The sequence below is a fragment of the Adiantum capillus-veneris genome, chromosome 1 (genome assembly GCF_014529385.1).
Source record: "Adiantum capillus-veneris isolate H3 chromosome 1, ASM1452938v2, whole genome shotgun sequence".
Classification (NCBI taxonomy): domain Eukaryota; kingdom Viridiplantae; phylum Streptophyta; class Polypodiopsida; order Polypodiales; family Pteridaceae; genus Adiantum; species Adiantum capillus-veneris.
In genome coordinates this window covers 85,704,684-85,717,445 of record NC_140931.1, presented here as the reverse complement: position 1 = coordinate 85,717,445, position 12,762 = coordinate 85,704,684, and positions in this window count along the sequence as shown.

Genomic DNA, 12,762 nt, shown 5'->3' with positions numbered 1-12,762 from the left:
CCACTTGAGATGGTAGCTCTACAGGATGGTAGCCTATAAGTGACGTTTGTTGTAGAATACTAGGAGGAAGAAGCAGGGACCTATTGGCCTTATGATTCATTCTCCTAGCCGGTGGTAGTACTGGGTTTCAGCTTGTTGTAGCAGGCCAAGTGAGTAGCCTCCTGAGAATGCTTCTCTCTCTCTCTCTCTCTCTCTCTCTCTCTCTCTCTCTCTCTCTCTCTACCATTGGAGGTCACGGCCACAAGGGGGCAGAGAGAGAGAGAGAGAGTGAGAGAGAGACCCTTGCAATTTCCATCACCTTGAGCTCTGTGTGTTTGTGTTGGAAATAGCAAAAGAAGAGGTGGGAGGAGATTTCCCTACATCTCAAGACACTTCCCTCAATTTGGTGGCAACGTGCAACTCAAGCTATCTTCTGGAATGGGGGGGGGGGGGGGGGGGGACATTACGATGGACAACAGGTGGGCAGGGTGGCTAGAGATGGAGGTACAGGAAAAGGGGTCCCTTTTATTCGTTAAAAATTCACAAATAAGGGGTTTTATAAATAGGCCTTGAACGCACGCGATATATAGGTTTTACATATAGTGACCCCCCAATTCTATCTCTCTCTCTCTCTCTCTCTCTCTCTCTCTCTCTCTCTCTAAGAAACGGGGTTATATTTTCTTTACATAAGAGACCTTTCGAGATGATCAATGGGATATCACTGAGAGGAAGTACAAAATCGGGGTAACAATCAGTGTTCGAAAACAAATAATTCATAAACATACTCTAGGGTAGATTCAAATAGGACATTTTCCAAAATAGTTGACAATATTTGCACTTTAATTACATTTTCTTAAATTTCCCAAAGAGAGTTTTTCCTTCTTCCCCAAACATTGGGGACTATAGTCTACTAACAATGGGCATTGGGTAGGCTATGTAAACATCAAGGTGGTCTGCACGATGAGTGTAGGAAACCAAAGGAAATTTATCAAAATACCCCTCTAATTTGTGGAAATTCCCAAAATAGCCCTTAAATTTCAAAATTCCCAAAATTCCCTTTTATCTATTTTGGTAAGATTGTTCAAGATTTTCTAATCTTTATTCCTTTTTGACAATTGAGATCCATTTTTTAGTGCTTAGCATGTAATTTGTCACAAATTACCTAGCAAAAAAAGGAGATATGTCGAAAATTAATGAAGTGATTCATCTCCAAAGCCTACATAACCAACTCAAATTCTAGTTTTAGCATCTTCTATTGATAGACATTTAGTCTTCTTAAGAAAAGCTGCAAATGTTTTTATCTTTAGAGAAATTTAATCTCATGACCCAGGGTATTTTGAGAATTTCAAAAAATTTGAAGGGCATTTTGGGAATTTATGACAAAATGTTGGGCGTTGTTAGGAGGTTTTTGGAAGAAGTGATTGCCCATATGTACATACACATGCATGATGCATCAAATAAAGGATTGTCCATTTTCCATAGCCAGGTGGTTACGTGGGGCCCACATGTGTACATGTACGACAGTGTGTACGTAGTACATCGATTTTCATCATCACCAGTAAGCACTGTGTTTTTTTACAATAATGAGGAAATGGTAGAGTGTAAAACTTCTCAAGGAAGCTATCCGCGGGCCAACGACATGAGGTAAGCAGGTGCGTCAGATGGCATCCAGTGCGTTCGGGGTCCGTTTGGGGTCAAGACTTGCACGTTGTGACGTGTTTTTACGGAATGATGCAAGCCACCCCAAGGACTTTAGAAAGGGTTTTTTAATGCTTTTGGGTCCCTTATATGTAAATAAAGCATGCTTGTACAAAGTGTACAAAGGTGGTGTGTGCCAGCTGTCTCTACACATGCGGGCCAGTTGTGCGGGGTGCATAGTTTTGCTGTTTTTGTACATAGACATGTCGAAACTTAAAAGAGTCACTTAGTACTTGAAAAATATGAACAAAATGGAGTTTTTATCAGGTTGAGGTCGTGAGTGAGTGGGGGATTTGACAGAGGAAGATCTAGCAGCAAGAAGCCCTGATTGCCGCGAGGGATAGAGGCGTTTGGGAGTAGAGCAGCCTGTCTTGCTAGTCGAGGGCCCGATGTGGTGAGTTGAGAGTGTGTCTCTCCTCAATGGACTGATGAAAGTGGGTGCTTATCTCTGCATATTGACCTCTCTTCATCTTGTTTTGAGGTATGGTGGCTATGGTGTGTGCAGCTCCTTGTGGCGCAGCTAGTCGAGGGTAAACTATGTGATGCAATGCCTTGCTTGTACATATATCGAAGGGCAAGGTTTCCCCCAAGTTTTCCACCACTTTTTCTGATTTTTTTTGCTGAACTTTGTGGGTTTTCAAATTAAGCTTGATTTGAGTGGGTTTTGGTCAAGCTATGTGTATATATGGGAGCGCCTATGGAAGCCCTACTAGCACATGGAAGGGCGTTTGAAAAAAAGTGAAGCTCTTTGAGTTATGGTCAAAAGTGCAAAGATTCCCATGGTTTTTTCCTCACTTTTTTCCTTTATTTTATTGCTTCCTTGGTGTCTTTGAGTGCAATGGAGTGTAGTGGGAGTTGTAGCGGTGTAGAGGGAAGCTAGTCGGAGCTAGTCGAGGCTAGTCGAGGTTGAGTGTGTGTGAAATTGAGAAAATTAGTGAGAGAAGATCAGCCCATATTATCGAGAGAGAGCTATACTCTTCGTCCTCTTTTCTTGGTGTTGGTTTGAGGTGTTGTAGAGGCCACCCCCCCAATCCTTCACATAAACTGGTGCCCCCACTGAGGAGAAGAGAATCCTTCTAACAGGGTTTTGATCTACAGATTGGCATCCATTTGAAGATCAACTCAAGGCCTATGGCGGGAGATGGGTATGAATTATTCAAGGGTGGGAAAGGAGAAGATGTGGACAAGTTCATCCGAAGGATCGAATTGATTGCATTGAAGAGCAATAGGGACGATGGTGCATTCAAGGTACGTTTGGTGAGTTTGCTACTTGAAGGTGAAGCACGTGAATGGTATGAAGATAGGCTTGGAGGTGATGTAAAGGGATATTGGAATCTTCTTTCTCATGCCTTGAGAGAAGAGTTTGAGAAGGAGGATGATCCTGAGTATTTGTGGAGAGAGCTAAGCAAGCTGCAACAAGGAGAACATGAAGACATCAATGTGCACATAAACAGGTTTGAAGCTTGTTGGAGAAAGATCATAAAGGGACTTGAAGAAAATCAAATGCCCCCCTGATTTTTTGAAGAAAGATAGGTTTGTGGTTGTCTTACATCAAAGCATTAGAGACAAGGTGGAGCTCAAGGACCCAGGGACCTACAATGAGGCAGTAAAGGTTGCTAGAGAGCAATGGAGAAAGAAGGTGAGAAGGCATGAAATGGCAAATAGGGAAAGAGAAGAAAATGTACATCAAAGGGATGGTTATGTATCAACAAATAATGTGGTCGAGCCTTTGCCTTTGGATATGCATGTTGAAAGGGAAATCCATGTAGAAGCTCCAAGAGTGGACAATAGAGGACATGAATCCTTTCACCAAGACATTCAAAGATTGACAGAGCAAATAGGAAACCTCAACCTTGCTATGCAAGCTATCCAACAACAAGTAAGAAGACCTCAAGGAGAACGGCCTCAAAGAAATAGAGGTGATAATGTGATGTGTTACAATTGTGGGGAGAGAGGGCATATATCGCCCAATTGCAATCAACCAAGGAGAGAGCCAGGAGGTATATATCCTCTCATACAAAGACAAATACGTAATGAAGGCAATGTAAATGGAAATGTGCAACCTCTCCAAGGTCAAGGACTTGCACAACAACAGGGACAAAATCAAGCTCAAGCACCTCCACAATTTAACGTAGGAATTTTGGAGGCAGTTGAGGAGGGAGATGAAGATGATGAGGTTGATGTCTTTGCAAATAAGAGAACAAGGGCACAAAAATCAAGGAGTGAAGGCCTTTTCAAAGAGGAAGAGCAAGGACAAAGCCAAGGAGAGATGTAGATAAAGGCAAGGCACCTATGGAAGAGGTTGAAAGTAGTAAGCAGGCAAAGGTAAGGACAAGAAGAAGGAAGATAGGCATGGATGATTTTCAGCTTGGGAAGGGTCAATCAGCATACAATCTCTTAGAAGACTTGAAGAACAAGAGGGCCGACATATCATATGGGCAACTCTTGCATTTGAGCTCAAGTATGAGAAGGCACTGGCATAAACTAGCTAGTGTTAGAAGGGTGAAGGTAAAGACACGCGATGCACATGTAGTGCAACTTCATAAAGTTACTGATGTTTTGCCTGTGTTTGATGCTTGGATACATGAAAGGAGGGTGAATAAGGCATATATGGATGGTGGAGCCCAAGTGTGCGTTATGACAGAGGAAACAATGCAGCAATTGGGATTGCAGCTCACAGGCAAATCCTTGTTCAGTGTGAAGATGGCAAATAGTAGCAGAGTGAAAAGCTTGGGAGTTATTCATGACTTGGAGCTTAATGTTTTGGGTCAAAGGGCTATCATGGACATTCATGTGATGCCTGCAAAGCTTGGGACATATCCAGTTATATTGGGTAGACCTTGGTTGATTGCTATGAGGTCACGGCAGGACTGGTACAGGGGATGTATTGACCTCTTTGTGGACAGGCCTAAAGAGAAGAGGATTAGATATGATATGAAAATATGTAAGGTGCTGGAAATTTATGATGAACCAATTGTGCATCAAGATTTATCGCCATCCACTTATGACATGTGTGACAGTTCTTCTAGTGCATCCTCTACATGTACTGACGATGAGGTTTATGATCAAAGTCTTCTTGATCTTGATGTAGATCTTTGTGGGATACATGTATATGATGAAAATTGTGATAAAGGGGATGCTATGAGATCAGAAAATGACCATGGGGCTGATCATGAGCCGAATGTACCAAAAGCTGAATTAATGGATATGCTTGCAGGTGACCTGACTAGTCGAGAGAGAGAAGCATATGATGCATTGTTTGATAAGTATCCCAAGTTGTTTGCCAAATATTATGATCAAATGAGGGGAACAAAGAGTGTTTTTCATGAAATAAAGCTTAAAGAAGGTGCAAAGCCTGTTGCTCAAAAGCTAAGGAGATTGGGCACCATTCAACGAAAGGTATTGGAGATAGAGGCGAGTAAGATTTTGTAAGCTGTTTTATCTACCTTGTGGATGATGCAGAATGGGTTTCCCTTGTGGTTATAGTTCCAAAAAAGGGAAATAAATGGAGAATATGTGTGGACTATAAGACATTGAATGTGGCAACAAAGCGGCATCATTATCCCCTTCCCTTTCAGGATGAGATTTTGGACACTATTGCAGGTCATGAGAGATATTCGGTATGTGATGGGTTTAGTGGGTATTTTCAAATTGGGATTGCATATGAAGATCAAAAGAAGACCAGATTTTTGACCCCATGGGGAGTGTTTTTCTATAGGGTGATGCCCTTTGGCTTGATGAATTCTTATGTGAGCTTACAAAGTTGGATGGACAAAGTATTGGGGCCTTACCTTGGAAGCTTTGTAAAAGTTTTTATGGATGATTTTTGTGTTTACAGTGATAGAATGCTTCATGTGAAAAATATTGATATGGTGTTTAAAAGGATTGATGATGATGGGGGTCAACTCAATCCTTTGAAATGTAAAATTGCAAGAGCTAGAGTGATACTTCTTGGCCATGAGGTAAGTGAGAATGGGATAGCTCCAGATCCTGCAAAAGTGGAATGTTTGCTTATGATGGAGAGTCCTAAAAGTACAACGGAATTGATGAGTTTTGTACAAAAGCTAAGGTACTTGTCAAGGTCTTTTTGTATGCTTGTTGAATATGTGCACCCTTTGCAAGAAGCAACACAAAAAGACCCTTTTCTTTGGACTGAGCATGAGCAAACAGCTTTTGAGGACGTCAAGGAAAAGCTATCTACATTACCTTTGATGATGCCTCCTTTTTGGAATGAAATGTTTTACTTGAGCTTGAGTGTGGGTGAGCATGCTATTGGTGTAGTATTGATGCAAAAAGAAAAAAAGCAATCTTATATGAGGCCGGTTTACTACATAAGCAAAGTGAAGAATGATGCACAAAAATCTTGGCATGAGATCGAGAAATTGGTTTGGGCATTGGTATATGCAACAAAAAGGCTGAAATGTTATCTTATTTGTAAGCCTTTTGTGGTGTTAACATCATGTAGTTTATTGCCTCATGCACTAAGGTGTCCTAGGGATAGTCCTAAATTGCAAAAGTGGATACTTAGTTTGCAACAATTTGACATGAGCTTTACTAAGGAGGATAGTGTGAGAGAAAATATGGCGGATATGCTCACTTTTAAAGAGATTCATGCAAGGAGTGAGTTGAAGAAAGATTTGGAAAAGAAGATAGCACCAAGTCCAACTATGCATGCAGAGCTTCAGGATGTAGAGGGTACCTTACACTTTGACGGGGCTTTCAAAAGGAGAATTAATAAGGGCACTATTGGTTATGTATTTCTGGATAAAAATGGCATTGAGTGCTAGTTTGGAAGCCAAGAAGTGAATGTAAAGAGTAATAATGAGGCTGAGTATGCAAGCCTCTGTTTGGGCTTGGAAGAATGTGTCAAAAGACATGTAAGGAGGCTTTTAATCAAAGGTGATTCTATGTTGATTGTGCGGCAAGTTCAAGGTACCTGGAAGGTAAATCAAGAAGGCATGAAGGGCTGGTTTTTCAAAGTGAGGAAGTTGTTAAAGTCTTTTACTACTTCCTTTCAAATATGGCATGTACCATGAAATATGAATGTAAGGGCTCATGAGTTGGCGGAACAGGTGTTCACAAAGGATGTGCATGCGGTGATAATTAGAGAGCCAAGGTATCTTGGAAGGGAATCCCTCCATGAGGAAGAACATGTGTTGCAAATGGGTTCTGCAAGAAAGGGATTGGCTTCTCAACAAAGGCATGCAATCACACGAAGAGCTATAAGGTATGTCTTGATTGGAGAGCAAATGTATCATAAGGGGGCTGATGGTGTCATGACAAGAGTTCTCTACCATGATGAAATTTTTTATTGCTTAAAAGCATGTCATGAGGAAGGATGTGGAGGCCATTTTGGAGTGGAAATTACAAGAAGGAAAGTATTGAATGCTCAACTTATGTGGCCAAGTATGAATAGGGATGTTGTGCATTGGTGTAGAAGCTGTCACGAGTGCCAAATATATCAAAAGAGAAAGCTGATGCCCGAGCCTTTGAGACACATCGTAAGCTATGGACCTTTTGAGAAGTGGGGTGTGGATGTAATTGGTCCTCTTCCAGGCACTAGAAATGGGAAGCACTACATACTTAGTGCGGTGGATTATATGACAAGATGGCCAAAAGCAAAGGCTAGTAGAGGGGCTACAAGCAAAGATGTATGCAGCTTTATCTTTGATTGCATATGTTGTAGATTTGGAGTGCCGTTGGAGCTTGTAAGTGATCAAGGGAAAGAGTTTAGGAATGATCTTATCACTGAATTGGTGGAGAAATTGGAGATCAAACATAGGTATGCTACTCCTTATCATCCACAATGCAACGGGTTGGTGGAGGCATTCAATGGAGTTTTACAGAAGATATTGTTCAAGCTTGTGGAAGAACATCCAAAAGATTGGGATATGTATTTGGAGAGGGCATTGTGGGCATGTAGAGTGACTCAAAAATCATCCACGGGCTTCACTCCATTTCATTTGGTATATGGAGAAGAGTGTGTTATGCCGATTAATGTGATGCTTCCTTCATTGGAGTTCATTTTGAAGCATAGTTTGGTTGAGGAGGAGCATGTAAAAGAGAGACTGGCATCTATGCATAGCCTCTTGTTGGATAGAGAAAGTGCCATTAGATACTATGAAGACTTGGGAAGAAGAAGGGCTGATGTATTCAATGAAAAGATAAAGGAAAAAGGGCTATGTGAAGGCATGTTGGTGATGAGGTATAATAGTGCTTTGGACAATACCTTTCAAACAAAGTTCAAGGCAAAGTGGGAAGGTCCTTTTGTGGTGCATAACGTGTATGATAATGGAAGCTATCAGCTCAAGGACTTGGATGGAAAGATGCATAAGGCAAAAGTCAATGGGATCCGAATCAGGCCTTATGTGACCAGAATCATGTGATGAAGCAAAAATGCGTATGGAACACTTGAAAGTGTTCCATGCTTGTTGGGGGGGCAATATGTGACGTGTTTTTACGGAATGATGCAAGCCACCCCAAGGACTTTAGAAAGGGGTTTTTAATGCTTTTGGGTCCCTTATATGTAAATAAAGCATGCTTGTACAAAGTGTACAAAGGCGGTGTGTGTCAGCTGTCTCTACGCATGCGGGCCAGTTGTGCGGGGTGCATAGTTTTGTTGTTTTTGTACATAGACGTGTCGAAACTTGAAAGAGTCACTTAGTACTTGAAAAATATGAACAAAACGGAGTTTTTATCAGGTTGAGGTCGTGAGTGAGTGGGGGATTTGACAGAGGAAGATCTAGCAGCAAGAAGCCTTGATTGCCGCGAGGGATAGAGGCGTTTAGGAGTAGAGCAGCCTGTCTTGCTAGTCGAGGGCCCGATGTGGTGAGTTGAGAGTGTGTCTCTCCTCAATGGGCTGATGAAAGTGGGTGCTTAACTCTCCATATTGACCCCTCTTCATCTTGTTTTGAGGTATGGTGGTTATGGTGTGTGCAGCTCCTTGTGGTGCAGCTAGTCGAGGGTAAACTATGTGCTGCAATGCCTTGCTTGTACATATATCGAAGGGCAAGGTTTCCCCCAAGTTCTCCATCACTTTTTTTGATTTTTTTTGCTGAACTTTGTGGGTTTTCAAATTAAGCTTGATTTGAGTGGGTTTTGGTCGAGCTATGTGTATATATGGGAGCGCCTATGGAAGCCCTACTAGCACATGGAAGGGCGTTTGAAAAGAAGTGAAGCTCTCTGAGTTATGGTCAAAAGTGCAAAGATTTCCATGGTTTTTTTCTCACTTTTTTCCTTGATTTTATTGCTTCCTTGGTGTCTTTGAGTGCAATGGAGTGTAGTGGGAGTTGTAGCGGTGTAGAGGGAAGCTAGTCGGAGCTAGTCGAGGCTAGTCGAGGTTGAGTGTGTGAAATTGAGAAAATTAGTGAGAAAAGATCAGCCCATATTATCTCGAGAGAGCTATACTCTTCATCCTCTTTTCTTGGTGTTGGTTTGAGGTGTTGTAGAGGCCAGTCCCCCAATCCTTCACAACGTGGGTATTTTCTTGTGATAATTATGCAAAAAGGTCATCATGAGGACTATATTTGGGGGCCACTTCACGTGGTTGCGGGATGCATTATTGGCAAAAGTTGAGTGCCAGGTGTGCGGATGGATGTCGAAGGGTGGTCCGTTTGAGGTCAACTAAAAGGCCAAAGGTTCCCAAGGGATAAAGTGAAGTGTGGATACTGAAAAACCTGAGAGAAGACCAGAAAGAACATGGAGAGAAGAGGAGGAACAGCCGCAACTGAGTTTTTGCTGTTTTTGGAGCCTGTTTTGACCATAAACTGCTCATCCGAGGTTGGATTTGAGCACTTTGATATTGTAGACTGGGGTTTTTGGCCGCTCCAAATGCAATGGAACTGTCCATTTTGCCAAACTCCTCACCTTTTCCTGCTATTTTGTCTGTGTAAGTTTCTCCTGTGAGCGAAGTCTCTGCTCCAATTTGTGATTGTATCTGGCATATTTCATCCATATTGTGTGACCTATTTTCCCCATTGGTGTTGGCCCAAGATCAATTGTATCTAAACATCAGAAATTCTCCTCTTTTGAGCTGAGTTTTTTTGGGTGTATGTGTGTGTGTCTCTCTCTGTGTTGAGTGGGCAAATGGATAGCCTCTCTCCTCTCACTCCATCGATGTGTTCCTTGTCTCGGCTAGGTGGGTTGTGTAAGCCGAGTGGTGCCCCATAGTGTGTGTGTGTGTGTGTGTGTGTGTGTGTGTGTGTGTGTGTGTGTGTGTGTGTGTGTGTGTGTGTGTGTGTGTGTGTGTGTGTGTGTATCATCCCAAGAGTGTGTGTCGGGTGATTATAGAGGCATTGTGTGTTTTCATCCCGCTCACATTCTTTTGGCGCCCCCACTGAGGATCTTCTTCAAGTACCTTCAACTTCGGGATTACAGGTTGCATATTACAGGTTACAGATTACAGGGACAGATACAGGTAGAGGTGATTCACACAGGTACATGTAGCTGGAGTAGAGTGATACACTGACAATGGAAGTCACTTGTAGTTACCGTGGGTACGCATCATTTGGCGCAAGTTTGAGCGCATTGTCTTGTATGGTACGTTACTTGTGGATACTGCCATTGTACGCCTTTGTGGAGCCATACTTGGTTTTATTTGGCAGTCCCAACCATTTCTGAGACTTGGTCTGGAAGATAGTCATTTTTGAGACTTGACTGTACGAGATTTGCATAAGCTTTCATGAGAGGATCGATAGCGTGAGGTTTTATTGAGCTGGGGGATTCTCAAATTTGGTGATACACGTGGTTGGAGCACCCTTTTCGAGACCTTGTCATAGGCTATGTACTAGTGATTCCTACTTGATGCTCGGGTTCTATTGTTGGCAGGTTATGCATACATATACAGTCTATATTTTGGGTTCTTACTGCTTTACTTCTAGGGAAACTCTGCCAAAAGTTTTCCAAGTTGTGATGGCTGGTTTTTTGGTCTTTTGAGCCATTTATGCTGTTATGCTGCTGAAATTCTTGCAAAATCAGAGGATAAGTCAGGTGTGCCTTCTTGGGAGCTGCATGGTTGGCTTCAATGGATGATCAAAACGGACCTCAATTCACTCGTTTTCATTTTGCACAAAGAATCCAGATAAATGTTAATGTGTCCAGGAAGATTTTTTTCCAGTAGCACATAGTCTTTATGTTCGGGCCAAGAAGATTAAGAGAGATACTGGAATCCCCTTTGCCTATTGTAATTCCGATGATTAACTATGAAAACTCATTTGATGTGCATGTGTTTGTCCTTATCTAAAGATGAGCTCCATTGAAGTTCCTGGGGATTGAGTCAGTAAAAAGTTTTGGGTTCTTACATCTGTGTTAGAAGGGGTTCTCAAAGCATCGAAATTTGGGTAGCCATGGCTTTCTCTTATCCGAAATTTCATGGAAGAAGTGATGAAGATGTGGAAGATTTTTTGGAGCAAGTAGAGGTGGCATGCATAAGCAATGATATGTGTGATGAGGAGAAGATTTTGAGGCTATTTGGATTCCTTTTGAAAGATGAGGCCCGTGTTTAGTTCATGGATTTGGAAGCTAAAGAAGCAGTGGCTTCTTCTTATGGTTTGAGTTTTGACAAGTTTATAGAAGCTTTTTTAGAGCATTTTCAGGTTTTTGAAGATACAAATGCAGTATGGAATGAGCTCAATGCTCTTAAGCAAGGTTCTTGTCAAGGTGTTGATGCATATATACAAGTTTTTTCAGATTTATGGACTCGTTGGTGTGTTGGTCTTAAGGGTGAGACTCCCCTTTATTCATTGAAGAAAAGTTCTTTTGTTGATGGTTTGTCACCTTGGTTGCGGTTCGAGGTTAAGTTGAAGAGGCCCAAGTCTTTTGAAGATGCGGTACACATTGCAAAGCACAAGGAATGGAAGGTTAAGCGTCTTGAGGAGCTTGGTATCAGTACAGGTACGCATGTGCAAGATGGATTTGACATGCAAGATGAGATCAAGCCTAAGCAGGTGAAAAGTAGCCTATCCTATGATGTTTCTCGTTTCTTCCCAAGGTCTATTGTGAGGCGTAAAGAGGTCTTGCAGGTTGACAGGTTTATGGAAGAGCCTAAAGAGGTGAGTAATGCTTTGGATACAAGATTGAAAAGTCCTGAAGAGGATGCATTGGCTACTTGTGTACCTTGTGATTCCGTGTGTGAGTGTAAGGTTGAGGTTATTGACGATGAGCACGTATCTTTGGATACTACTTCCTTGGAAATTAAAAAAGAGGGCAAGGTTGAGAGCCATTTTGTGGATTTGTTGGATGTCGAGCCTGTTTCGAAGCCATATTTTGATGCATGTAAAGTAATTGAACTAATTTGTGAGCATGATTGTGTTTTAGAGCAGGGACCTGTACCCTTGGAGACAGATGAATCCATGCTAGAAGCTATGGATAGTGGTGATAGCCATGATTATGACTTGGATGAAGTTATGTGTGATGATGAGTAAGCTTGTGATGATGAGAAGGGATTTGGCATATATGATTCCAACGACAAGGAACTCAAAGATATGGATGCCTATGCTAGGGGTATGTGTGCCGTGGGGATACTTTTATGCTTTGGATGGATGTGAACAAGTTTACATTCACACAATGCTTTTAGCTACTTGGATGCATGATTTGCATGTTGTTGTTATGGCTGGTGAAGCCAAGATGCCAAATGATGAGTCACTTGAGTTGTCTCAATCGGTTGGGTTGAATGCGGTATGCAATATTTATGCTTTTGGAGCTCCAGATAGGGTGGATGTGTTAGTTGGATATGCCTATGGTGCATTTTGGTTGATTGGTGACAAATATATGTGTGGTGCTATGATGCTTCTTGTGATTCAGGCGATATGCCTTTGGCCTTTTGATCCAGGTGGAATAAGCATCTCTTTTTGTTGCTGCTGATCATGAAGGGTCTAGCAGGCTAGGGGATGGGCAAACTATGTTATGAGTTTTTTGGAAGAAGTTCGTAGTCCGTTTGGGGTCAAGACTTGACGTGGATAAGTACGGACACAACGTGGGTGTTTTCTTGTGATAATTATGCAAAAAGGTCATCATGAGGACTATATTTGGGGGCCACTTCACATAGTTGCGGGATGCATTATTGGAAAAAGTTGAGTGCCAGGTGTG